General features: G+C 34.6%; 1 protein-coding gene across 1 annotated transcript in view; it reads left to right on the forward strand.

Annotated features, from left to right (window-relative positions):
* The window catches only part of LOC108716186 (CUB and sushi domain-containing protein 1-like), an 882,106-nt gene that overhangs the window by 390,246 nt on the left and 464,622 nt on the right, over positions 1–27,238 (forward strand). The window lies entirely within an intron of this gene.

The following is a 27,238-nucleotide window of genomic DNA, read 5'->3' on the forward strand; positions in this document are numbered from 1 at the left end:
ACTATAGAAGCTTATGACCTTCTTATCCTCTTCTGGATTGAGATTACCTGGAGGAGATCCAATTTATATTGTGAAATATTGGCAGAATTTCCTTGCAAAGTTGTGAAGCCTTGCATTGAGGTTGTCACATCAATAGACCTTTTGTCAAATAAACAGTGTATGAAAATGTAAGAGTCTTCAATCTTTCAAACTTGGAAAACCTTAAATCAAGACATGCCAACAATATTTAGTATTCTACCTTCTCCATAGTTTCTATACCTATTATTTTAGCAAAATCTATGGATTCTATGATTGTCCTGACTACTTTAATGTAACTCAAGCCATTTACCTTTTATGGATTTCTGTATGTGTCTTAAAGGACAAATAAAGTCTAATAAAGAGGTAACCTCCATTGAGAGGCATACCTTCAATGTTGACATCAGTGCTATTAACTCTCCTCTGTGTCAAGCTGTTTTCCTGTTTCAATCCTACATAGTACAAACAATTGCTGGCTTAATTAAAAAAAAAGACCCATCATTCTCCTCTTCTCAACTAAGACTTATGCTCATAAATACAAATTGTGAACTTGCTTAGTAAACATAGTCACGGAGCGCTCCCAAACACTAACCCAGCAAAGCCCTACCTTGTGTGCATGGACCAATAGCAACTGACTTCTGTAAGGTTGCTGTTTTGACACAAAAATGAAGCAGGAAGATATACGTGCAGATCTGCCAGCACTTAACACTTTCTCCTCTTGTTAGCTCTCCTGTGCTGAAGCTTGTGCACTGTAAAGTATACAATAGTGTTACTGCTACTGCCCAAGAATGTTTGATGGGCTAAGGTTAGGAGAAAAGCATTCTGTGTGGCCATCTTGATTATGGCAGCTGCAACAGAGTTATTATAGTTGAAATTAACAGAGGGCAAAAACTGAGCAATTATGAAAATATACAGGCTTTCCTTGTCCTTTAACTCTGGAAATGACTGGAAATACACAGGTTGCAGGTTAATGAAAGATTTGGATGGTTACACAATTTCAAGGATACTAGTGAATGCTTTGTGCTTTGTTTCAGTGAATGCAATACATACAATGTATACTGTACATTTTATATTAATATATGTTGTGCTGATTTAGCTGTAATTCAATCATAACACACGTTCCAGTCAGTCACCTATGCCATGTGGTTAGAAAGTATTCCCCATTTGTCAAAGGGGTTTACCACAGTTTTTTTTCATAGTGGTTTATTTAATAGGAATGAACATATGACTTATCTTTTTCTGAACCCTTTTGTAGAAGGAGGTGGATCTTCCAGAGGGCAAAATTTGGATGTAGGCCTCAGTACAGGAGTCTAAGACCAAACCAAAAAGTAACGAATCCTTAGCAAAGTGAGGCTTAGCACAGGAACAGGGGTGAACTATCCCAGGAACAGATCAGTTTGTGTGATAGTACACCCCAGGGGTATAAGAAAGTAACAGCTATTGAGCCAGAGCAATCATGGTCTCCATTAAAGAGAAATAGTGTGTGGTTATTATTCCCCAATAGTAACCTGATGTAGTGCAGGGACTCAAGCTACACATATACCTAAGAGGCATCCACTGGAGTGAATACATTTCACTGACATGCCTATCCTGTTGGAGAACTTACACCTTCATTCTAACCCATCTCCAACCTGAGTACTAACCACTGGCAGCAACACTCAAAAACAACACTTTTCCTACAGAAACTTCTTGTGAGGTTATAGCTGAGTGAAATGAGGGACCAATTAACTCTGGGTAAATTTGCACATGGGCAGTAACCAATGGCAACCATTCCAAAATCCACTTCCAGTTTGTTCTATGTGCAGTTTGCTGAAACTAATAGCTGGCTGCTGTGGGTTACTGTCCAGGTGCAAATTTGCTCAATGTTTATAAATGTGCCCCATTGTCAAATTGCAACAATGATCTACTGCTCAGCAGCTGTGGTTTTTAAGGGAATCATTTGACCCCCACTTTTACCCATTAAATAGATAAACATACAGATTAAGAACAGTCTCGTGTAGACATTGATCTGCTCAAAACTGATCTAGCTTTAAACAAGCCTATTATGCTGAAAGGCAGCAATACCACCAATAATATATTATTGATTGATAATAGCAGTACACAAGGTAAGTAATGTAAGATAATGTAATGTCAAGCTTTATAAAAAAGAACTTTTTCCTTATGGCTGTGGATACATACCCTACGGACAGATGCAATGTAGACATGAATTCAGCATGTTGCAACCAGTGTATTAAATAGATATGGTTACAACTTTCAAGCTATTAATGTTACTTAGTAAAGCCATGGACAAGATGTGGTCAATGGCAGCAAATCAAACAGATAAACAAAGTGAAAATGATAGATTTTCTCATTGCCACATTCTATAATTCAGTTTCATTGATAAATAAAAGTTATAGTCTTAAAAAACTACAAGAAAATGCATTAACTCAAAACTAGCAATGCACTATTTAAAAGCACGGGCCACAAACAGAAAAGTAGTATAAAACTTAAATTATATGACATTATGCATTTTTCATTTTCTTTACAGCAATGTCATTCTTGAAACTTTCTGCTTTTTAAAGCTGTTTCATTTTAGAAACAAACTCAAATAAATCATGAAAGCTATTAGTGTCGCCATTTGCTTCTATGGAATTTGATGTGTCTGAACTACCATAATATGAATCCATTGTAAGCACTGTGGCAAAATGTACGTAAAGTGCCTTTTAGTGGAGCCTGACAAGAAAAAGAAATCTGATTCATTAGACAATGGATTGGAGAATACAACTATGTAAAGGCTGCAGCTACAATATATCCCTACATTGCAAAGATAGAAAGATACAGATTGGTTTCTAATTATCCTACTTTCGAACTGTTTACAGTGGAAACCTTTTTGGAAAGAGCTAAAACCCCCACCAGAATAGCCTTTCCACTGTTTAAAGAGTCAAAACCAACAGAGCAGAGAATATAAAGGCAGATACTGCTTTCAATAGCAATTGTAGAGTATTACCTCTTCTATACTTAAAAGACACTTAAAATGACTTTCTGTTATACGTGTATTATGCAAAAAGCAGTTTCTCTGTGCAAATCCACTTTCAACAACAATATAAATAACATTTGAAAGTAATATAAAGTATTTTCTTGTAATACGTGACTTTGCACTTATCCCTCAACCTTTGGAAATTTCAACACTAATTGCCTTCAAATTAGCGCCTATTAGATACAATACATTTTAGATACAATATGACAGAACTCTCTTTCCTTTAGTCTCTTAATGCACAGCACTGTATTCACACTTAGAGCTATATAAATATCTGCTTATAAATTATATTAAATACAGAGGGGCTCATTTACTATATGCAGAACAAGTGCTGGAGAACTAAACTGTTCAAGTTGCGTCTCTTATACTGTACATCAAACTAATAAATTCGAATGTACAGTATCTAATTTTTTTTATTAAAACAAAGTCAACCTCCCATCCATGAATTTAACTAATTTATCAAATATCCAGCTTGAAAATTTTGTGCAGGAAAAGTCCCGACAAAATAGGAGTTCGAATCGTATGACTTTTTTGGGTTTGACACGCAAATTTTAGATTTTTTTGAGTTGTCTTCCGAAAACCCCAAATTGTAAGATTATTGTACAAAACCCAGCGCAGATCAAAATATCTTCAAATTGTTAAGGTAACATCTTTCATTGACTTCTTGTATATAATTACTTTGTAACATTATTGACTTTATAGTAACTAAGGAAAACTAGAACAGGAAGTATAGTTCAACACTTTCATGGCATCAGGAAACAATGAACAAAAGAGGAGATTGTTTTGCCATCAACATGGCTTAGTTGCCATTCAGTTTAAAGTACTATATTATTATTATTATTATTATTATTATTATTATTATTATTACAGAAAAAAAGGTCTGTAAAAAATTAAGAATTGTTTGCTTAAATAGGACTCTACTTGGGAAATTTACTAAAGGGCGAAGTGGCTAACACTAGGGAAAATTCGCCTGTGTGACATCATTTTGTTACTTCGTCGATTGCTGGTGTAAATTTGCTAGCGAAGTGGACCTACTCTAGCGCTACTTCGTACCCTTATGCCAGGTGAAGTTGTGCTAAGGCGAAGGGATGTAACTACGCTTATTCACTAACTTGCAGATTTTATTGAACGTTACCTCTTGCGCCAGACTTGCCTTAGCCACCTCAGACCAGACAAAGTGCAATAGAGTAGATAGGGCTTGCTTCAAAAAAAGTTGAAATTTTTTCTAAATACCAAAAAACGCTGGCGTCTTTTACTTTTTTAAGGGTGATGGGCTGAAAAAGATCATAATTTTTTTTCCCCCTACATTTTCTAACATATGGCACCTAAACTATACAGTGGGCACATGTGTAGGGCAAAATAACAATTCTATTTTATTTTATGAAGCTTTCCCAGGCTTGTGTGGTGTAATGTATTTGCTGCTACATTTACTTCCATTGTACTTTAACTTGGCGTCTTATGCAAATTAGGTATCATTAGCGTAAATTCGCTTTGCTTGACAAATTTACGGTAGCGCAACTTCGATACCTTTCGCCTCCCTGAGCGCAACTTCGGATTTTAGTAAATTAGCGGCGCCCTGGCGCCAACGCTGCCGCAACTTTGAAGGTAAGTAAATTTGCCCGTATGGGAGATGGTAATGCTGTAGTTTGGTTCTTTATTCTTTACCTCTCTTAAAAATATTGCTAGTGAAACCATGATTTAAGAACATGTTATATCTCAGAAACTTACAAAGAACTAGATTAACACTGATATTTTAAACATAATGCTAAGTCAAAAATCAAGCAAATGATTCATATAAAATTATACTTTAAGTAGTTTTCCTTTTGCCATTTTTCCATGGCTTCTGAACAAAACAATTCTTGATTGCATTAGTGCCATACACAGAAAGGTATTATTAGCAAACCCTGCCAAACAAAAATTACAGTACAATCTGTTCTAATCTGGTCATTAGTTACATAGATTTTTTCTTCTTTTTATATATAAAAATCATATTAATGCAGCGTGTCGTTTACATATTGTGGTAAAAGCATAATTTTGATAGATTTTAGTACCATAGATATTTAACTTACAAAAACAAAAATATGTCCATAATATCCATTGGTTAATTTGTATTAATCCTCGGTACTGGAAAGGGGACATTGACATTCTTTGTTGCTGTTAACCCTTTTAGAGTTGTATGCAAAAAATTAAAGTTTGTGTTTATGTATTCTGAGCATGTTGCCCTGGTGTTGACATCCACAACACAATCTGTGCTCACTGGAGAAATGCATTTGCGCTCTTCCATTACATGGAGAGCTATACAGTATTTATAACAGTTTTATTAGAAATTCCACATTTCAGTGTGTCAGACAGAACATAAGTGTTTATTTCCTCACACTTAATTACTATAAAAAATCCTTAATTGTAATGGTCTTATTATATATGCTTACTGTATAGCAAACTTCCAACTCTATAATGGCTAAATAACTACAAATCCTAGTGTTTACTGTCTTTTCGAGTTGTCGTCTGAAAACCCAGGCTTTATCACATAATGCAGCAGAGATCACGATGTCAAGAAACAACTTCAGGGACAATTGACTTCTACATGACCTTGACAGGTTTTAGATAAATTTTCAGATTTTAGCAGCTTTGGTATTGGTATAATAAATGTCTATTTTTTTTCTCAATAAATTCAAATTTTCCCCTTTAAAAACTCAACCAGAAAAAAAATTGAGGCTTCTAAAATACGCCCCTTAGTATACAGAGTTTGCTAAATGTTTGCAGATTAGATCCCTATGCTCTAACCCTAATTAAAAGGAAGACTGATTGGATACACAAAGGGTATCTTTATACAAGTGAGCAAAGATGTAATACAGGTACAACAAAACAGTTGCCTATTAAAGGCTTAAAACATTTTGTGCTGTGACAGTTCCACAGTATCTTTGTACATGAATTGCATTTTATGATTAGTCGGTAACCTCTTAAGCATATGAGCTTGGAAGGTAAATGTAGTGAAGAATGTACACCATTGTAAAATTTCTAGGAAATTATAAGTTATCGAGTTCCATGACCATATAGAAGCACGAGGCCAAAGGCCAGGTCATGGAACTCCAAGGTGAATTCTAAAATATTTATTATAATATACAAGTGATTTGTGACAGAAATTACATCACTAAGCACTGATTACAACTGATGACATTACTAAGGACGGTTTATAAGGATTTAATTTACAGTATATTCATGGTTCTTGTGAATTATACAGTATATAATTAACATTTCAATATTACAATAACTGGAATAATATATATATATATATATATATATATATATATATATATATATATATATATATATATATATATATATATATATATAAAACAAATTTATTACAATTAATCCCTTGAATCATAAGGTCCTCTGTCTGTCTGGCCTCCCAGTTACATGATATATCAGCTACCTTAGCAGTTGAACAGGAAATTGTCATTTTCAAAAAAAGTGTCCACTGACTCCAAAGCATTTGGCATGCAACAAGAAAAAATGCTCATTGACTTCAATGCATTTGAAGTGAGAAAAACATGGTTAAGTACACTTAAATAGACTTTGCCAAGATCATGTAGTGTGTTATTTTGGTGCATATTCTGTCATGACAGTGGTACACATGTTTTATATGTAGAGCTCTTATGGTGGAATTCATCTGAAAGGAGAAATTCAGGGTTAGCTTAAATGGCACAACTTTATAAAGCAGTATTTAGTTACATATTCAAAATAATAATGAAAATAAACTGGATATTCCTGAGGGATTCCGAGCAGTTCAGATCTTATTACACTTAACACTTTTGTGACTGACAGGAACATTTTGGCTTTTTTGTATGCAACAAATTTTTCAATTTTGTTCAACTGCATAAAGAAGTCCAATCAAGTTGTTTCCTTTCAGGATGTTCAGCAGAAACCCTTAACTATAAACCACGACCAGTTTGGTAAATGCCAAAAAAACAACCAGAATTATATACATTTTAACACAACATTGTGTTTAAATTGTTAAACATTTTTTAACGTTTAACACAACATGACATTAACCTGATCACTATTCTTTTTATCCAAAAAACGATTGTTCCCTTAATGGAGCCTTTCTGGAATAGATATACATACTAGATCCAGGCCTCATCCAGGACAATGATGAAACCGGATGCAGACAGATGGGGACACATTTATCAAGGGTCGAATATCGAGGGTTAATTAACTCTCAAATTCAACCATCGAAGTTAAATCCTTCGAATTCGAATATCGAATTCGAAGGATTTAGCGCAAATACTTTGATCGATCGAAGTAAAAATAGTTTGAATCAAAAATTCTAAGGCTTTTAAGCGATCGATCGAAGGATTTTTCTTAGATCAAAAAAAGGTTAGAAAAGTGCTGGGGAAGGTCCCCATAGGCTAACATCGTACCTCGGTAGGTTTAAACTGCCGAAGTATGTAGTCGAAGTATTTTTTAAACAGGCAGTACTTCGACTATCAAATGGTTGAATAGTCGAACGATTTTTAGTTTGAATCGTTCGAATTGAAGTCGAAGGTCGTAGTAGCCTATTCGATGGTCAAAGTACCCAAAAAAATAAGAAATGTGTTTTTTTCATTCAAATTCTTCACTCGAGCTTAGTAAATGTGCCCCCTAGTGTGCAATATTGTTGAATATGGCAGAGAACATGACCTGGTTCTTAAGACAGCAAAGACAAAGGAGATGATTATAGACTTCAGGAAATGGCCTCATGATCATGAACACTTACAAATTGAGAATGTCAGAATAGAGCAGGTTGAAAGCATAACATTTCTGGGCCTACACATCTGATCTGGTCTGACAACACCAAGGCCATAATACGAAAAGCACATCAACGCCTTCATTTCCTCAGGAGACTGAAACAGTGTGGAGTTGACAAGAATGCACAAATCACTTTCTATGGAGCCACAATAGAAAGCATTCTAACTGGAAATATAGCAGTGTGGTATGGTAGCATCACACAGCAGGAAAGAAGCTCTCTCCAGAGTGTAGTAAAAACTGCTGAACATATCATCACCACTTCACTCCCATCATTGTCTGACCTAGACATGGCTAGATGCAAGAATAAAATCAAATCCATCACCAGAGACTCAAGTCATCCGGGACATGAACTACTCATCTGGCACAAGCCCAACAACTCGCTCAGACACAGAAGGCCTGAAAGCATAAAAACCAGGAGCAAAAGACTATTTAACAGTTCTTTCCAAGAGCAGTCAGACTAACCGCAAATAAGTCCAATAGTTAGTAAAGAACCAACAGCAAATTAATCCACCTTATCTCATGAACTCATTAGTCTAACACTTGTACTCACTGCACTTACTACCATACATAGCAACTATACATTTCACTGAACCCATTGTACTCTATTATTATTATTGTACTCTGCAATTCTATATCATAATGTAAAAAAAATGTTTTTAAAAATATGTAAAAATATCTCACTGCCCTATGCAGCACAAGAAATTCGCATTTACTTCTAGTACAAATGGCAATAAACAACTACTTGACTTGACTTGACTTGAGATGCTGGAAAGTAAATACAACATATAATAAGAGATTTATCGAGGCCCCAGCAGATCCACTTAAAGACTCCCTGTAACATTGTGTCTGGAGTTGAACCAGGGACCTGGTGTTTTTTTATGCTGTCTGCATTGTCGCTGCTCTATATGATCATTTTTTTTGGTTGCAGCAGGATGGCAGCATGATTATCCAGGGAGCTGGTCTGGCCCAGCGGGGCCCACAAGAGCCAGGGCCCACAGAGTTTTTTCCTGGTGTCCTGCTGGCCCACTACTACCCTGGTGGTACCTTCTGATTACAAAAGATTAAAAAATGTGTGCAGGCCAGGTAATATTGTACATAATAAAAAAGTAAAAGATCTAAAGAGATATGATTGAAGGAATTGAAGAAACTGCATCTGAAAATGTTTAACTTGAAGGATGATGTTTTTTTCAGCTGTGCATCCTAAAGAACTATGGTTCTGCATAGCTTAAGTTCTTAGGAGCATCTATCTCATTGCTGGAGGAGAAGTTGATGAAGTTGGAAGAACTGTAATGGTAACTGAATCATAGCCAACAGATACCTAAGATAATTTTAAGGCAAATTGTACTTTAGCATTGTAGTGTTAAAGGACCAGTAACTTCACAAAGTGAATGCATATTTTTAAATTTAAATTATCTGATAATCAAGAGATGTTTTCGTTGTATGTTACTGTAGGGCATCATGAATGAAGGTGGCCATAGACGCACAGATAATATTGAACAAAACAAGTTTTTGTACGATATTCGGTGTGTGTATGGTGGGGAAAGAGCCTACCGATATTGGCAGAAGATTTGGATATCAGTCGGCTCGTCAATCGGCTGGATGGAAAAATTTTATTGGGTGCCTTTGAAGGCCATTGTTAGTGCTGAATCATCAGATACGGTAGAATTATATTGTTTCTACCTGTATATCTGACGATTCAGCTCTACACGTGTGTATTGAAACAAACAATCTTTCTTGGAAAGATCTTTTCCAAAAAGATGGTAATTGTTACATCTATGGCCACCTTGACATTTGATCCCTTTTTATCTTATATGTAAGAACTAAATTCCTTGAATTTTACATTGTTCTGTTATCTTTTGTGAAAAATGTGCCTGCTTGCCCTATTGCTTGAATGACTGCCCTCTTAAATACACAGTAGCTCATTTATATAAACTGTAGTAATGTGTCTAAAGCAAAACCAAAGTGTTGGGTAACAGTATATTGTAAATAAATGTACACGAAACCTGGAGGCTACAAAAGGCAGAAGAATCCTCGAATATAAATAAAATGAATAAATAAAGTTAAAGATGTTAAAACTGATTCCATACCAGTGTTTATTAATTACCTATATCACTTCAAGCTGTAGTTATGAGGCAGTTTACAGAAAGTATCATTTACACCACCAACTCAACATAACCAATGATTTATTACTTTGTTAAGTTAAGACTGGCATATGATTGATTTTTGTGGTTTTCTGCACTAATATTAAAAAAATGAGGCATTGAAAGTTAGAAAGGACATTTGTATAATGGGTAAATTATTATTCCTTTTGTATTGGCTGAATTATTCGCCTTTTTATTCTGCTGGTTTTCTGCTTGAAAAGTGCTATCTGTTGGTGTCACTCCTTCAACTAATAAACCAACTGACTGTAAAGCTTAAAAAAATATTTTTTTGTTCCTATTTTTATTGCTAACTTGCTTGAGCCAAACTACCATAAAGGATAAACTGGAAACCAAATAGGTATTAAAACCATAAAAAGCAAATAAATGAAGACATTGTCTCAGAATATTGAGGCATATGTTATACTAAAACGTACAAGTAAATTTATTTGTGATCAAAAGATAATTTGATAATTTGAAACTAGAGTTTATTAAAAGTTAATGAAAGCTATCAACTATTTTAATATAAACACATCCTGCTGATCCTGTAGCAATTTTCTTTTTTAAAACTAGCTCCATTTTAATTTGACGTTGTTAAGGATGTAAGAAAGACACATGTACATTAAAGGGGTTGTTCTCCTTTAAATTAACTTTTAGTATGATGTAGAGAGTGATTTTCTGAGACAATTTGCATTTTTGGTTTTATTTTTTTATTATTTAAGGTTTTTTTATTATTTAGCTTTTTATTCAGCAACTCATCAATTTGCATTTTAAACAATCTGGTTGCTCGGGTGCATATTCCATGCAACCATGCATTGATTTAAATAAGAGACTGGAATATGAATAGGAGAGTTGCTGAATAGAAAGATGAGGAATGCAAAGTAGCAATAACAATACATTTGTAGCCTTACAGAGCATTTGTTTTTTAGAAGGGGGTCAGCAACGCCCATTTGAAAGCTGCAAAGAGTCCGAAGAAAAAGGCAAATAAATATAAAACTATAAAAAATAAATAATTCCAATTCAAAAGTTGCTTAGAATAGGCCATTCTATAACATACTAAAAGTTACATTAATGGTGAACCACCCCTTTAAGTCAAACCTAGCCTAGCTATATGGCCTCCATTCAGCAAACTTTGTTGATATATTATTTCTGCAGTTGACAGTATTTAACAATATGATGATCTGTGTGAGAAAGAAAAAGCTAAATAAAAAGTAGACATATGTCTTTTTGCCCTTTCTATGAAAATATAAAATACACAAGACAAAAGGCAATTATTATTTGAATAGATTAATCTTTTGAATAAATATTTAATTTGATGAATAAAATCAATAATCATGTGAACCAACTATTGAATTATATGCACCAGTAAAAAGAGAAAAGAATGCAGTTTTAAAACAAAAGGTCATGCTGCAGGTCTGCAGTGAAGAAGAAACACTAGATTCTATGAAGAGTTTTTATATGAATAGATAGCCAAGCTGATACTACCATAGATAATAGGATAATAAGGAAGGTTGGCCAAGAAACTGTCTTTAAAAATAAGAAGACTACTGAGATTTGTGTCTATTAGGGGCTCTTAATACTGTAATAATACAGTTAAGTTAAGCTGGTATTCATATATTTTTTCTTAGGGTTTTTAAAGGGGCTGCAATACCTTTTGCCAAAAAAAGATGTAGAGTCCCTCTTATATTAGTCAGAAGTTCATTTAAAAAGTGTTTTATAAGGGGTGATGCTAAGTATTACAGGTATAGGATCCCTTATCCCGAAACCCGTTTTTCCGAAAGCTCCAATTTACGGAATGGCTGTCTCCCATAGACTCCATTTTATCCAAATAATCCACATTTTTAAAAATGATTTCATTTTTCTCTGTAGTAATAAAACAGTAGCTTGTACTTGACCCCAACTAACATATGATTAATCCTTGTTGGAAGCAAAACCAGCCTATTGGGTTTATTTAATGTTTACATTAAATTCTAGTAGACCTAAGGCATGAAGACCCAAATTATGGAAAGATCTGTTATCCGGAAAACCCCAGGTCCCGAGCATTCTGGATAACAGGTCCCATACCTGTATAAATGGTATTGCTTTTACCTTGAATTCAGATGAAAAGTATATTACACATTTCTCAAAATTCATAAGGGTTATGTAAAGGCACTACATTTGACCAGGAATAACTCATAGCAACCAATCAGCTGGTAGCCTTTACTCAGGGCCGGATTTACATACCTAGGCCCACTGCCGTTCGTTGCCCCTGTCCCCTCCCCTTTATTCGTGCAAATTTTCATCATCTGGCCCGGAGCATTGGGGATTGGCGCATGGGAATTTAAAAAATTATTGTATCTCCAGCGCATCCCCAGTGTATTTTAACCAATGTGGGTGTGGTTGGGCAGCATGCCGCCCCCCCCTAAAATCCTGCCGCCCTAGGCCTAGGTGGCCTTTCCACAAATCCGGGCCTGCATTTACTGATCACCTGTTTAAAAGAAAACATCTTATTGGTTGCTATGGGCTACTGCTCCTAGACAAACTTAGTGCCTTTTATTACATAAGGGGGTTATTTTTTATGTATGACATAATTAACAAGTTGGGTTAATTAACTAATGCTGGTTTAAGTTGCTCCATTTAGTATCTCACTACAAACAGTCAAAGATAAAGTAGTAGTAATAGTAGTAGTTGAGAGTTGTATCTGGTTAGTCAGTGATACTTTATTATTGGCTAGCCTAGTAGATTATAAAATGCAAACTTTTGGGATGGCTTAGGCCCCTCCTTTGAGTAGGTTGCTTGCTAATTGTTACTGCACTAGAGTACATTTATCCAGAGTAAATATTAGATAATATCCACAGTACTGATTTTCTATGTTTCTGCAATCACAGGAACATTTGGGTCTGAGGCATCTGCTAATACACCCCTGAACATTACCTACATGTTAAAACCTACTTGGATAACATGGTTCATGGTTCTTTTCAGTAATTCTTTGAAAATAGTTGGCACAGTCCCTATTTCCTTCTTCTTGCTCTAAAACAAACTGACACATACCAATGTAGTTCTCCGCTCCTAATCTACTAAAGTATTCCTTCACCTTCTTCTTTCTTAGCTATTGTAATCTACTTTGCAAAGAACTCCCTTGTCCCTTCTTCTAATGGATTAAGATCTTCAATATTCTATTAATGCAAATGTGCTTAAAGTGTAATAGCATCTTGCTTCCATCTTGATACCAATTTCTCCAATTTAATACTGTATTTTTGGATATGTTAAAATCACTTATCTCTATTCCAGTTAGATTTGCTATAGATCTAATTGCGAAATAATATCCCTAAAACTCTGATATAAAATGTGTAGTTATTACATTAAACTTTTTTTTAATTTGTCATATCTCATATTTCCAGATTTGCCAAGTCGCTTTTTATTATCATTGTTTAACAGCCAACAGTGTGCACACCATTAAAGGAGAAGGAAAGCTCCAAACAGGTTATTGCCAACAGATTAGCCACAATAGTGCAAGCTAGAATGCTATATTTATTCTGCAGAATGCTTTACCATACCTGAGTAAACAGCTCTAGACACTGTCTCTGTTTGTTTAGGATAGAAGCTGCCATATAAGCTTGGTGTGACATCACTTCCTGCCTGAGTCTCTCCCTGCTCACTTACAGCTCTGAGCTCAGATTAAAGCAGGGATGGGAGGAGGGAGGGGGAGAGAGGAGCAAACTGAGCATGCTCAAGCCCTGCCCTGGAGGTTTATGCTGAAAATAGGAAGTCTGATATAGAAGCCCATGTGTACACAATAAAATGAAAGAAATGCTGTATTTCTTTTGACAAAGGACTCAGAGCAGCATTACTTTGAGGGTTTACTGGTGTATTTATATAGACCTGTCAGATTAAGCTTACTTCATTTTAGCCTTTCCTTCTCCTTTAAAAAAGGTTACATGCCTGGGTGCAAGAGTCTGTAGATTATAAAATATCATATTATACCACACTCACAGGTCTTTGGTGATGAACAAAAGTATTTTGAACCAACATTTCGGTCTCAAAAGAGACCTTTATCAAGGTTACAGTGCTGTACATGATCATACCTAAATAACCCCCACCTAGAAAAGTACACCAAAAAGTCTGTTAATTGCCATAGTAATGGTAGTGAACACCCATATGCAAATTCATGTGAGGTCAGAAGCTACTGGATAGAAGCAAAAAGTGTGTTATTACCTTACTAAGCATGTCAAAACACACACAATAGTATTATTATCTTAATGTAGTGTCCAAACCAAATAAATATTAACTCCACCATATAATGTACTGTGATATAAAAGCAAGTTAAGAACAATGTATCAACCAGGAGTACAAGGTCTAGTGTACAAGATAATGTTACCCGTCCTGGTTCCCACCCCTCCTGGGCAGAGGTACATGGTGAATAGCCATATACCTAAATTGTGCCAGACTGTCTCTTCCAGACAAGAAGTGTTTAGGAATGGGTAAATGAGAGGTTTCAGTGTCAAGGGCCTCCTATATACTGTGTATTTGGCAGTACAGTGGGTGCAAGCACCCAGGATCTTTTTACTTTTCCAACTGCTTTTACTTTGTTCTTGCATGCCTCTGTTGTTTCTTAGTGTTTGACTTTAAAATAGAATATTTCAGGTCAATTGGTGAGTCTCTGGTTGCCTAGCAATTTGTTCTAAAAGATTTAAATAGATGTGGTGGGAGGACTCTGGTGTTTTTCACTCCAGACGAATCAGTAAACTTTTGCTTTGCATATATATTTTCATTTGTAAATTCTTTTAAATTCTTAGTGCTGTCCTTGTCTCTGTGTATACAAGAGATGTACGTCAATAATGTTTAGATGTCATTGCTTGAGTGCTCTTCACAGAGGAGCTCCAAATATGAATAATGGTGAGAACTTTGCCGATCCTGGTTATTAATCCCGGAAATTCAGTTCTTCTAGTGCAGAGTGCATTTCCACTTTATGTGCTAGTGAGGTAATGCAGCACAGCACCCACTGGTCTTTTAAAGTAGCTTTGTTGAGTTTCAATAAAATGTTTTACACTACTGAAAAAAACAGTACAACTGTGGAGTTCATTTAGGAACATTAGGAAAAAAATTAGCTAGGCAGTAACCCATGGTAACCAATTATCATCATTTTTATCATCATTGTTCTACATAGAGCTGCCTGAGAAAAGTTCATCACTGACTGCTATGAGTTACTATGGGTTATTGCCCAGTTGTAAAGATTGGGTACATTTTAATACCAAATGGTGGTATGCTTTATTTAAAATAAAAGGCTCATTTTGGGCCACAGGCCCAACTGCAAATTAATAGTTTGGATGTGAATTTAACATGTCTATGACTGAACTGCTTATTTTCCCACCTAAATCTTGCCCCTCCCACAAGTTAAAATTACAGTCATCCTGTATCCAGTGTCCCAAGGCAGGTGTCTTGAGTCTCACTTTGGAGCCTTCTCTTATTTTTTCAGTCTACAAACTATACCTCATCAGAACATGGCACATAACAAAATACTGTACATCTCTTCCTCTGTTCATTTACGGTCCAGGCCCTCATGCTCTCCAGGATCGACTACTGTAATATACAGTATTACAAGCCAGTCTTCCTGAATTTCATCTCCACCCACTGCAATACATCCCCACTGCTGCCCACATCTAAATCTCACTTGACCACCTCACTAATAAAGTCTCTCTCTCCTGGCTCCCTGTAAAATGCCACATTAAGTACAAACTTATTATTCCTGTTCATCAGAGCCCTGAATTATTTTGATCCGTCTATATCTGGTCTTATCTCTTCATACACTCTCTCCTGGGACTTCAGCTCAGGATAATCTCTTGACAATACAATTTATCAAAACAACTGATTCATGCATACAACTTTTCTTCCTGATTTCACCCCATCTCTGGAATGCTCAAGCTTCTCTAAGCTTCTTAAAAATAATTTTCTAGAAGAAGCACTTTACTCGTTTTCCTCTCCAGCTATGCACTTGTTCCCAACCCATTTTTGTTTCCTAATAGACTGAGATTATTAAGGACAGGGGCCTTGTCCCCACTGTGTATTGAAACTCCTAAGCACTTACGCATAGATTTTTTAAAATTTTCACTCATTCTAATCCATCACTAATCTAATTTTATAATAACTCTACCCAAACTGTGTTTGTGCTTCTGCCTTGTGAAGCACTGCACACAATTGTAGTGCTATATAAATAATATACACATACATACACAATACATAGTCATGATATATGCTCAGTTCTTCTTATGCTTATGCAATACTGTAGAATTGAAATGGAGGTACAATTTGAATGCATTTTCAGTAAATATTGTGTCTAGTGATAGACGAATACATTTTGGACACGCATCCGAAAAGCTGCTTGTGTCAAAATCACCGCGCGTCAACACTGTTTGGACACTCATTGACTTTAATGCTAGCATCAAAATTGCCGCAAGCATTTTTTTCGGATGTGCGCCCAAAATTGACGCTTGTGTCTTTTTTCGAGTTTTGCAAATTTTTCTAGTACAAATTTGATTTGAATTTGAAAAAAAAATCGAAAATTCAAATATAGAAATGTATCATGTACTGTCTCTTTTAAAATTGCACTTGGACCATTCAATATCTAAAACCTACCAAATTGCTGTTTTAGCCTATGGGGGACCTTCTAGAACCTATTTGGAGTCAATTGGTGGACTTTGAAAAATCTACGTTTTTTTGAACAGAGAGTGTGAACAGAAACCCAAAATTTCATTCATACCCCTCCACCCTCTCCATTTTATTGTATATAATGGAATTAGTTTAAAACTTTTGCGATGATGTTGGGAACTGTATTTATACCGTATGTATTATATGTATTTGTAATGTTATAGGAAAATACAACTTAGATATTTGTGGTTTTTACATTTTGTATAGAATTAACTTTTTGTGTTGTGTGTTCAGGGATTTAAACTGCTATTTAGATATGAATGTTGTGTAGAAATAGGATTTAAAAAAACGAATCAAATACTGAAAATCTACTCTATTTTCCAACAGAAACCACAGGCAAAAAAGATAAGCATTGTGTTTATGTTGAATAAATAACTATTGAATCAACCAAAAGGATTAATTCAGTAATCGTGTCAAATATAATCAAACAAAATTGAATTCAAGTCCAGATCCATACCTAGGCCTTCATCTAAAATATATACATATAATATATATTGCACTGAACTGTGACTAAATGAACACAAAATTGTAATATTTCAATTTACATTTTTTTAAATTTTATTAATCACACCATTTTTGGCAATAGTTTACAAGCCGCATTAAAATTTAAGTGCAATATGATCTGCATATACAATGTATATTTTATAAAAAGCTTTAAAACAGAAAGTAGATACTATTTCTACAATTTTCCCTTATAATCAGTTTTTCAAAGAGACATATTGTATTTCTACAGAATTCTTATCGTTATCAAAAACTTTCATATCCTTTAGTCTTACATTGTGATTTTCAATATCCGTGAAGTGCATGTTTATCTTTTGTAACTTATAGAATTCTTTAATACTGGAAAGTATTCTACTATGTATTTTGAATCTTAATTTTCTCTTACCTGTGCTTTAGATATTATGTAGGAAATTTTAGAGCTAAGACATTTTTTTGGCATGTTTTGACCACTGTTGACCACTTGCAGCTAGTTTATACTTATAAAATGGATTTTCCACATAAAACATGGAAAAAATTGGAGATAGAAAACAGTTTCATTTCAAATTAAATATATACACAAGTACAGCACTTACATATACAGTAGTGATGAGCGAATCTGTCCACAAAACAACGAAAAATATGTGAAACACATTGAAGTCAATGGGCATCAAAATAAATGGTATGCATGACTCTTTTGTCCAAATGCATTAAAGTCAATGGGTTTTCGAATAATTCTGACACACGACAAGTTTTATGCGTGCAACAATTTTTACACACGCAACTCGAATAATTTTGATGTGCGAAATTTTTGTAGCAGTGAATTTTTCAACTGCAAATTTTCACGGCAGTTTCACAAAAACATTTGGAGTCAATGAAGTGCAGAAATTTGCCACAAATCCAGGCTTGGTGAATAAATTTGCCCATCACTACTCACATATTCCATTTATAAAAATATTCTTTCTAAGTGCTGCACCAACATATGGAAAAGCATGGAACATTGCATTTTTGTCCAGCCAGGCATTCAGCAAAAATCCTGGGGCTCGTTCTATCTAAATGCCAAACCATCATCTTATCCCTTGCACCTTCTCCAGACAAACTCGTTGTGCATACACAGTATAACAATTTCCCAACTTAACTGTCATGTAATGAAAACCTAATAGGGCACATTGGATAAGATGAAAGGGAGGTGCTTAAATGATGATCATTTTTTTTGAAGAGTCAAATCAGCCCAGTCAAAATAATAGCAATATAGTTCACTGAGGGGGGCCTGATAATTTAGTAACTCAGAGTAAATTTCAATATTCTTGTCCTTTAATTTTCTATTAATTTTAAAGAGATATTGACACCACAAAATAAACCCATTGCATCTATCATAATATTGTCTTTGCATGCTATTTATAAATTTGCCATGAAAGTATATGCCCTATGTTTTTATCTTACCTATCTGATCTCCAATGTTTCTCTATTTGGGGGCTGCCATATTTGTGCAGCAGTAGTCTGTTAGCATTAAAAAACAGGTTGAGAAGGGACAGGATCAGGTTGGCAAAACAGTCAGTTTTAGGGACTTAAGTAAGAATTACTTACAAAAGCAGAACTATCAGTAAACAACGATCAACGTGATCTATAGGTAACTTTGTATGTACATTAATATTTTAGTACCCGTATTGCTTTATGCATTTTTAACTATTAAATAATTAATTCTCTTACTACTAAGAATAACAATATAATAAAAATGAATTAACCTTTTACCTCAATTCATCAAAATAGATTGTAAATAAAATAACTACATTTAATTTTGCTAATTAGATTGCTTATTAAAGTAGAAGTCATGGGAGGTTGACAATCTATAAGAAATTAAAATCAAGGTTTGCTTCCACACAAAGGTAACATTTAGTAATATCCAATTTTGTTGCCCACTTTTGTTTCTGATGTTCTTTAGCAGTGCATTAAGTACACAGAAGCCTTTACTTGTTGTTTTCCTTGTGAAACACATGAATGAGCAATTGGCTAAACCAGTCAAGAATAAGCAAGCTATTGCTAATCCAATTTATGTAAAGTGTAAAATCATGTCTATGATCATTTTTATTTAATTTTCTAGTGCCATCCTTTGCTGGCTCCATTATATCATAACATGACATAATTTTCAGTACAATGGTCAATTTTTTAGCATTTGCTTATTCAGATTAGCTTCATTTCTCCTGTTTACTGTAAAAACTGTGCTTTTAAGGGGCAACTCATGTTGAGTGGCAAATATTGTGATCATTCAACCATGTCCAAAGGCACATAAAATTTAGCAACATCCTGTTAAAAATGTTAAGCCCTGGATCTTTTTCTAGTGCAAGATATACCGTAGCTCCTGTGAAATGCCTTCCATGAAAACTTTGTTTTTTTTGCTCAGTGACATTTATATTACTACTAGGACATTGCTAAGACTGTGACAGAAATTTTTTGAAGCTTTATAAAACTGTTCATTCCAAAGTCTTTGGTACTGTTCCCTTTACAGTTAACCAAGGAGGTTATTTATCAAAGATTGAACATTGGAGTTTTTTATACCTCAAATGAACTCATTCAAATTGTTTCTTATTTAAGAAAAAGCTTGAATGCAAAAAAACATGATTCAGCGAGTTTGCATTGTGAAACCCCAAGGTTTTGACGAAAAGAACTTGAAGCTCTCAAGTTATCAGGTAAAACTCGAAGATCATGCAACTTATTAACATCTTCAAATGGTTCAAGGGACCTCTGCCATTGACTCCTGCATGAGCTCAACAGGTTTTAGATGGTATATTTTAGGATTTGAGCAATTTCAGGGTCAGGGTGTAATAAATCTTACCAAATTTTAGTTTAAAAAAAACCTCTAAATCATTTTTTTTAGAGTTTTTTTTAAACCTGAAAATGTGATTTTAGGCCAAAAAATAACCTAGAAAAAACACAACATGATCCTTAATAAATAACCCCCAAGTGTTTGAATATGTGGGTGTCATTTCAATGATATGTTATATTGCTTTTTGTCAAGATGTTTTCTACCTTGGTAATTAGTGTTCCTATGATCTATAGGTCCCTACTCTATCTGCGACCACCTGGTGTATGCCAATGCTGCTCAAAAGCTGAATTATGTCATGCATCATCATCACAAGGGAAGAGCAGGCAGCAAGTCCCACTACTGTTTTTCTTTTCTTGGGGGTCATTTCCAGAGTTCTAGCTCTGATTATTTTAATCATGTCAGCTCAATGTCTTGTAAATTTATTTGTATGGGAAGAGCATGTCCATTAGTGTTTGATGTCTTCACCTTTGACCTTATCCTTAAATGAGCAACTGACAGTGATCAGCTGCCAGCTGAGTAAAGACCAAAAGAGAACTAGTTTTCTTTTCTTTAGCAAAAAGTAATTTGAAAGACTGCTTACAATCTATTGAGGAGTTTTTCTCTAATAATTTCCATGTGAATGTACTAGGTAGCCTGTCTTGCAACATTTTCATGAGTCATCAATTGACAGGTTTGTATGTTCTTTAGTAAATCTTGCACTACTTGCACAGCAGTTTTTCCTTATTACATTTGTGTTTGAATGGTATCACTTCCAGCATGCAACATCAATAACAACATTAATGTGTAATTCATTAGGTGCAATTCAGTTGTGTGTGTTGATGCAACATACTAAAGCAAACCTGGAAGTAATACCTCATCAAGTCAGGTCTTATTTGCAGCAATCAATCTTAAAGGAGAATGAAAGGTACTGAGGCATTTTATCGCCAATAGATTAGCTGCAATAGTGCAAGCTAGAATGCTATTTTCATTCTGTAGAATGCATTACTATACCTAAGTAAAAAGCTCTAGAAGCTCTATGTTTATTTAGGATAGCAGCTGCAGTATTAGCTTGGTGTGACATTACTTCCTGCTGAAATCTCTCCCTGCTCACTTATAGGCTCAGATTACAGCATAGAGGGGGGGGGGGGGGAGATGAGCAAGCATGCTCACACCCGGGGCAAGGAAGTTTGAGCTGAAGGCAGGAAGTCTGATACAGAAGCCCTTGGGTACACATAAGAAGGAAAGAAATGCTGTGTTTCTTATGACAGAGGACTCAGAGCAGCATTACTTTGAGTGTTTACTGGTATATTTAGGTGGACCTTTTTGATAAGGCTTACTTAGTTTGAGCGAGCCTTTCCTTCTCCTTTAATGGCTGGAAAAACATAAAAAAGTAATTTTCCCACGATTAAGCCAGACTGACGCACAAAATGGATAGTGCTCAAATCAGTATGCAAAGTGCAAAAAAAGCCTGCAATTTGTACACTGCGTTGGGCATTGTGCAAACTGCTGCAGACCTGCATTAGGTCATGCTCAATTCTAGAGGGGTGGGGGAGCATGTAAGCACCCTTCCCATCCCAAATGTGTACATCATTTTCATACACCAGTTAGTAAATTGCAGGAGGTACAGTCCCCATCAAGGCCCTGGGCTAGGCTGTGCATCCAGATGCTGCTCTGTTCACTAAGCCAACAACTACGAGTGTGCCCCCTGTAGTTGAATATGGCCCCCTTAAATGTTTTTTTATGCAGAGATACAAATGTTAGTCAAGAGAAAGGTATGTCCAAGAGATTTTTTACCTGCAGTGCAACAATTTGATTCGAGTTTTTCAAAATATTCAAATTCAATTTTTGAGATTTATCATAAACTGGCCCTTAAAGAACTCAAATTCAACTATTTGCCTCCTAAAACCTGCCTAATTTCTGTTTAAGTCAATGGGAGACGTCCAGGGATCAATTTGGAGTTGTTTGCAGCCTTCCTGACATTCGAGATTTCAATTCAAATTTGATTCCAGTTTTCGGGTGGATCCTATTCACCTGGGTTTAAAAACTCGACCCTTGATAAATGTGATAGGCAACCTTTAAATCAAATACTGTATATGAAACATGCAACATTTGATTACTGGACTTTATTGTTTTGGGTTAAAGGAAAACGTTACCCCCAAAATATATATATATATATATATATATATATATATATGTATATATGTATATATATATATATATATATATATATATATATATATATATATATATATATATATATATATATATATAAATATATATATATATATATATATATATATATATATATATATATATATATATATATATATATATATATATATATATATATACATACATATAGATATCATCATATTAAGTGACATATTACCTTGAGCCACCATTTTGTGATGGTCTGTGTGCTGCCTCACACACACCTGACCAGAAATACTGCAGCTCTAACTGTAACAGAAAGAAGTGTGAAAACAAAAGATAGAACTCTGTATTTTGATTGTATTTGTTCGATCAACGAATAGCGCTAAATCCTTCGACTTCGATATTCAAAGTCGAAGGATTTAACTTCGATAGTTGAATATCGAGGGTTAATTAACCCTCGATATTCGACCCTAAGTAAATGTGCCCCATTATGTAATAAATATGTTACCTTTGTTAAATCATTTACCTTTGCTAAAATATGATCTTATCATATGACAGACACAGCCTTTGCTTTGGCATATATGATTTTACAAACTGATAACAATCCAGAAATCTAGTGCCCCAGCTTTTTGAAGGAATGCCTTAGCTCCTCTTATTTGCATCAAAAGCAGGGTGTATACCTGATCTGGCTGAGGAATAATTGGATGAATACACCCTTAATTATATCCTCTCATACCCACATCTGTGAATGAAACCAATAAATGAATACTATGGATTTAACCTATATTTATCTCTTGTTATTTGAATGAGATGTTAAATTTGACAATTAAAAATAAAATTGAAACGTATACATCACAAACCCATTGTCCTAGGGCCTTTGGTACTTAGCTTAGTGTTTGCTGAAAATTCATGCAGGAAACCATTTTGAAAAACCTGAACTGATTAATTACCACCCCCCCATCTCCTGTCTCTTCCTGGCTTAATGCCACAGAGAGATAGGGCCTTATCCCTTATTAGTATCATTTATGTGTCCTGGAAAAGGCTGCACAATAATACAAATCTATTAAAGTTAATACAGTTGGAGGCCATAGCATAATTAAACCCAGTATGCTGTATATGATGTTGTAAATCTATAACTTTGATTAAGTGTAGAATACCACAGCTTAGAAATATCTTCATTAAAATAAGTATGCCTTAATTATATAGTTACAGAGTGTATATAGTTGCGATTAGCTTGTGGTTTGTATTGTTTTTTATTGTTTGTTTTTTGCATTTTATTCACCTTTTCCAATGAAAATTTTGCCCAGATATTGCTTAGTTTTATTTACATTTATAAATAAATTGTTAATAGTCAGAAAAACTGTCATATCACAGAAAATTTCAATACAGAGGTGATGGTGCATTAGAATATGCGTCTGAGATGGAAATCGATAGATAGTGTCATACTGTAGATATGACTTTGAATATATTGAAAAAATATGGTACTGGTTAAGTATGATTCTTCCCTTACACTTTATCCACAATATATAGTCATTATTAGTTAATTATACCTTGCATCAACCAGGACATATAGACTTGGATCATGTGTCATCTAAAAGACAGGTATTCCTTCTAAAATATTTTAACACTTGTATTCAAACCAATCAGAAAGCAGATGAAATGAATGATATGCATTTCTCAAATATACTATTGTTATTAAAGTCCCATTGGTGCCGAAAATATAATTATCTACAAATGTTGACCCTCCTTTGTATTGCAATATATTTAAAGCCTTGTTATACATAACTATGTGTTGAAGGCCAACATTTGCTCTTTCATTTTAATATTTTCCTGATTATGATCTACTATCCAATTCTTATTTCATGTTTGTATTATCACTTATTCTTAAAGGAGAAGGAAAGGCATGTTATAGTTAAAAGTTAAAGTTAGGCACCACCAAGTGATTGTATTTTATTTATCTGAAACCCAGGGCCGGTGATGCTATCAGCAGAAAACTGCACCAGCCCGGGGTTATTCAAGCAAGCACCACGCAGCTATTGTCTTCCTGCTTCCTACACATGCACAGTATAGCAGAAAGCCCAACTTTTTTGAAAAAGCAGGCTATTTCATTCTACTGCGCATGTGTCTGCCCGGGGAAATTTGAAGAAAGATGAAGTAGGAAGACTATCGATCCATAGTGCTCACTGGTATAACCCCAGGCTGATGCAGATTTCTCTACACCGGCCTGGGTGTCAGGTAAGTAGATACCTAACTTTTGGCACCCCAAGTAAAAATGCCTTTATTTTTATTATTATTAATATTTATTTATATAGCGCCAGCATATTTCGCAGCTGCCTTTCCTTCTCCTTTAAAATTACTTACCTACTGTAATTTTCCCTACCTACTGTAATTCATAACCAGTAGCGATTCTTAATCATTTACCACATCTTGGGTGACTGATATCTAGCTCTGCCTTTTTATATTATCACTGCTACTATAAATGCTACTGCTGCTATTAATGCTACTACAAATAGAGAAACCTGTGAGCTTTCATGAAGGTACAAGAACTGTTAAATAGGTTTTTGTCTGTGGCAGCTCTGGTATATAGAAAACACATAGAAAACACAGCTCTTGAAGCAACAAATACATCACCATACATCATATATTATGTTATAATAAAAGTGTGTTTGGATGCACACAATAACACAAGAAACAATATATTTAGGGTCTTTAAAATCTATGGAAATATAAACTAACTGGGATACGTCTATCTCACTTTCCTTAATACGACTAAAACAAATTGAAATGTTGAGAGTGATAATGTGAATTGATTCTCTGGCTTTTAGTACTCCTTTCATTCAGGGTTGGCCAACCTGTGGTGCTCCTGCTGTGTATAAGATGAGTGAACGTGTTTGTTCAAATCTTTGCCAACTGTGCAATTCAAAGTCATTTGAATTGAACTGCAAATTGAAATGTGGTTGATCTGTGCAGTTTTACAGGCATACTTAATAAAGCAAAAGTACAGATCCATATTTACTAATATCAAGGTTTGTTATAAGGCTACAAAAGTACAGTATTTATTATCTGCACATGGTGGTGTATAGGTTTCTTACTCTGGTTATAATATATAAAGGTACCCTTTTTTATTGACTTGCTCATCAAGTCTATTTTTTATCTACAAGTTAAAGGTGTTCCCAGGGTAGTTATTGTAGGGTATAAAAAATTAGGATGTAATTTTAAATTTTAATTTAACTAGCAAACTAGAAAAACTAGCGTCATATTATTTTCTAAAACTTCTAGAACAAATGACATTTCATTACTAAAAATATACAAGCTCCGTGTTATAAGACACAGATTCATTTAAGATACCATCACACTGCTGTGTGATGGTGGTTTCCAGAGATAGCATTTCATAATGCATGCCATGGTTTACCTTTCAGTTACATTTGTACTGCTATGTTGCTTTGAATAAAACTGAGTAAGTACTTTTATACAGTATGTTGTAGGCAGTAGAAAGCTAGAAGTGATATTTACAGTTGGTTAGTATTTTATTTAATGTTTTCAATTTTTACATGAAACATGGAAAACATGAAAAAAAACTTGAATACATCAAATTCTGCTCATCACATTCAATAGGTCTACCCACTCTCAAAAAGTTTAGAAAAATAAACAAAACACTCAAAAGTTGCTTTCATTTTGCCTGGGACAACTCCCATTGACTTCTGGCAGCTTTTTGTTAGGAACATGATGTGATCCCTGTAACATGGAGAAATTAGGGTTTATGCAGGTTTCACTCAAGGTCATACAAGTTAATTCTTCAATAAAAGCTAAGTTGTTTTAGCCCCAGAATAATAATTATGAAGGAGCAAGTGGTTGCAGTAATTTTGTATGCAAATAGCTAGCTGATAGTTAGAAGAATTTGAGCTGAAACGGGTTAAGCTCCTACTAGCAGTGACTGCAGGCAGAGTGTAGAGTAGCTGCATTAATGAATAAGACAAACACTTTCAATGCATGGTCACAGAGAGCACAACTAGTTCTGATATATCTGCAACATAGTACTGAAGAGCTCTAGGTAAATACAACAGGCGCACAAAAGTAAAACATGAATAAGAAAAGAAACACTTGCCAGAGCAGTGTGGCAGCAGCAGCAGGGAGATACACACAGGGCTCAAAACTCAGAAATAACAACTTGCCACAACAAAAACTAAAACAGAGTTAGGAACCAGACTCAGTATCTAGAAATCTCTCAATATACTTTTAGCAAAGTCTTTAGAACACTAATCCACCTCTCACTACCACCATAACCTGCATCTTAGGCGGTGTGATCAGGTGACTGATCAGGTGACCAAGGGATATTTATTGCTAAGCCTCAAAGCTGTTTACAAATTGTAAGGATTAGCTCCTCTATTACTGGAGAATATTTTTTTTAATTGTTTGTGCTTAATAAATCTCTAAAATTCTATTTTTTTAGCGGTCAAAGTGAAAATTCAAAGTAATTTTTTTTTTTATTTCAAGCTAATTTTTGTGTACTTCGACTAGGGAATAGTCCAAATTTATCATGTACAGTCTCTTTAAAAATTCGACTTCAACCATTCGACATCTAAAACCTGCTGAATTGCTGTTTTAGCCTATGGAGGACCTCCTAGAACATATTTGGAGTCAATTGGTGGACTTTGAAAAATCAAAGTTTTTTTAAAAAAACCTTCAAATTGAGTTTGATCAAATAAGATATTACTTTGATTCCTAAGATTGAATTTGAATGAAAATGGCATATTCACCCACAAAAAACCTTTGATTTTTTTGGACAAATTTTGGTTGGTCTTTTTTTATTCAAATTTCAAAGTTATGGGAGTTCAAAAACAATTTGCAGATTTATCAACGGTTGAAGTGAGAATTACAATTTTCAAATTTCAAATACAAATTTTAAGGTTTTTAAAGTGAAATTTTACTAGGGAATAGTTAAAATTAGATTCAATTTTTAAAAAAAAATTAAATTTCAAAATTTATCATGTACTGGCCCTTTAAGAATTCAAATTCGATTATTCAGCACCTTAAACCTGCTGATGTCCTGGAATTTTTCGGAGAAAAAAAAAATCAAATTTGAATTGAATTCAAATAGAATTTGATTCTAATTAGATTTGAGTTTGAAAACTAAATTTTTTTTAACACGAATGATAAATC

The sequence above is a fragment of the Xenopus laevis genome, chromosome 5L (assembly GCF_017654675.1).
Source record: "Xenopus laevis strain J_2021 chromosome 5L, Xenopus_laevis_v10.1, whole genome shotgun sequence".
Lineage (NCBI taxonomy): Eukaryota > Metazoa > Chordata > Amphibia > Anura > Pipidae > Xenopus > Xenopus laevis.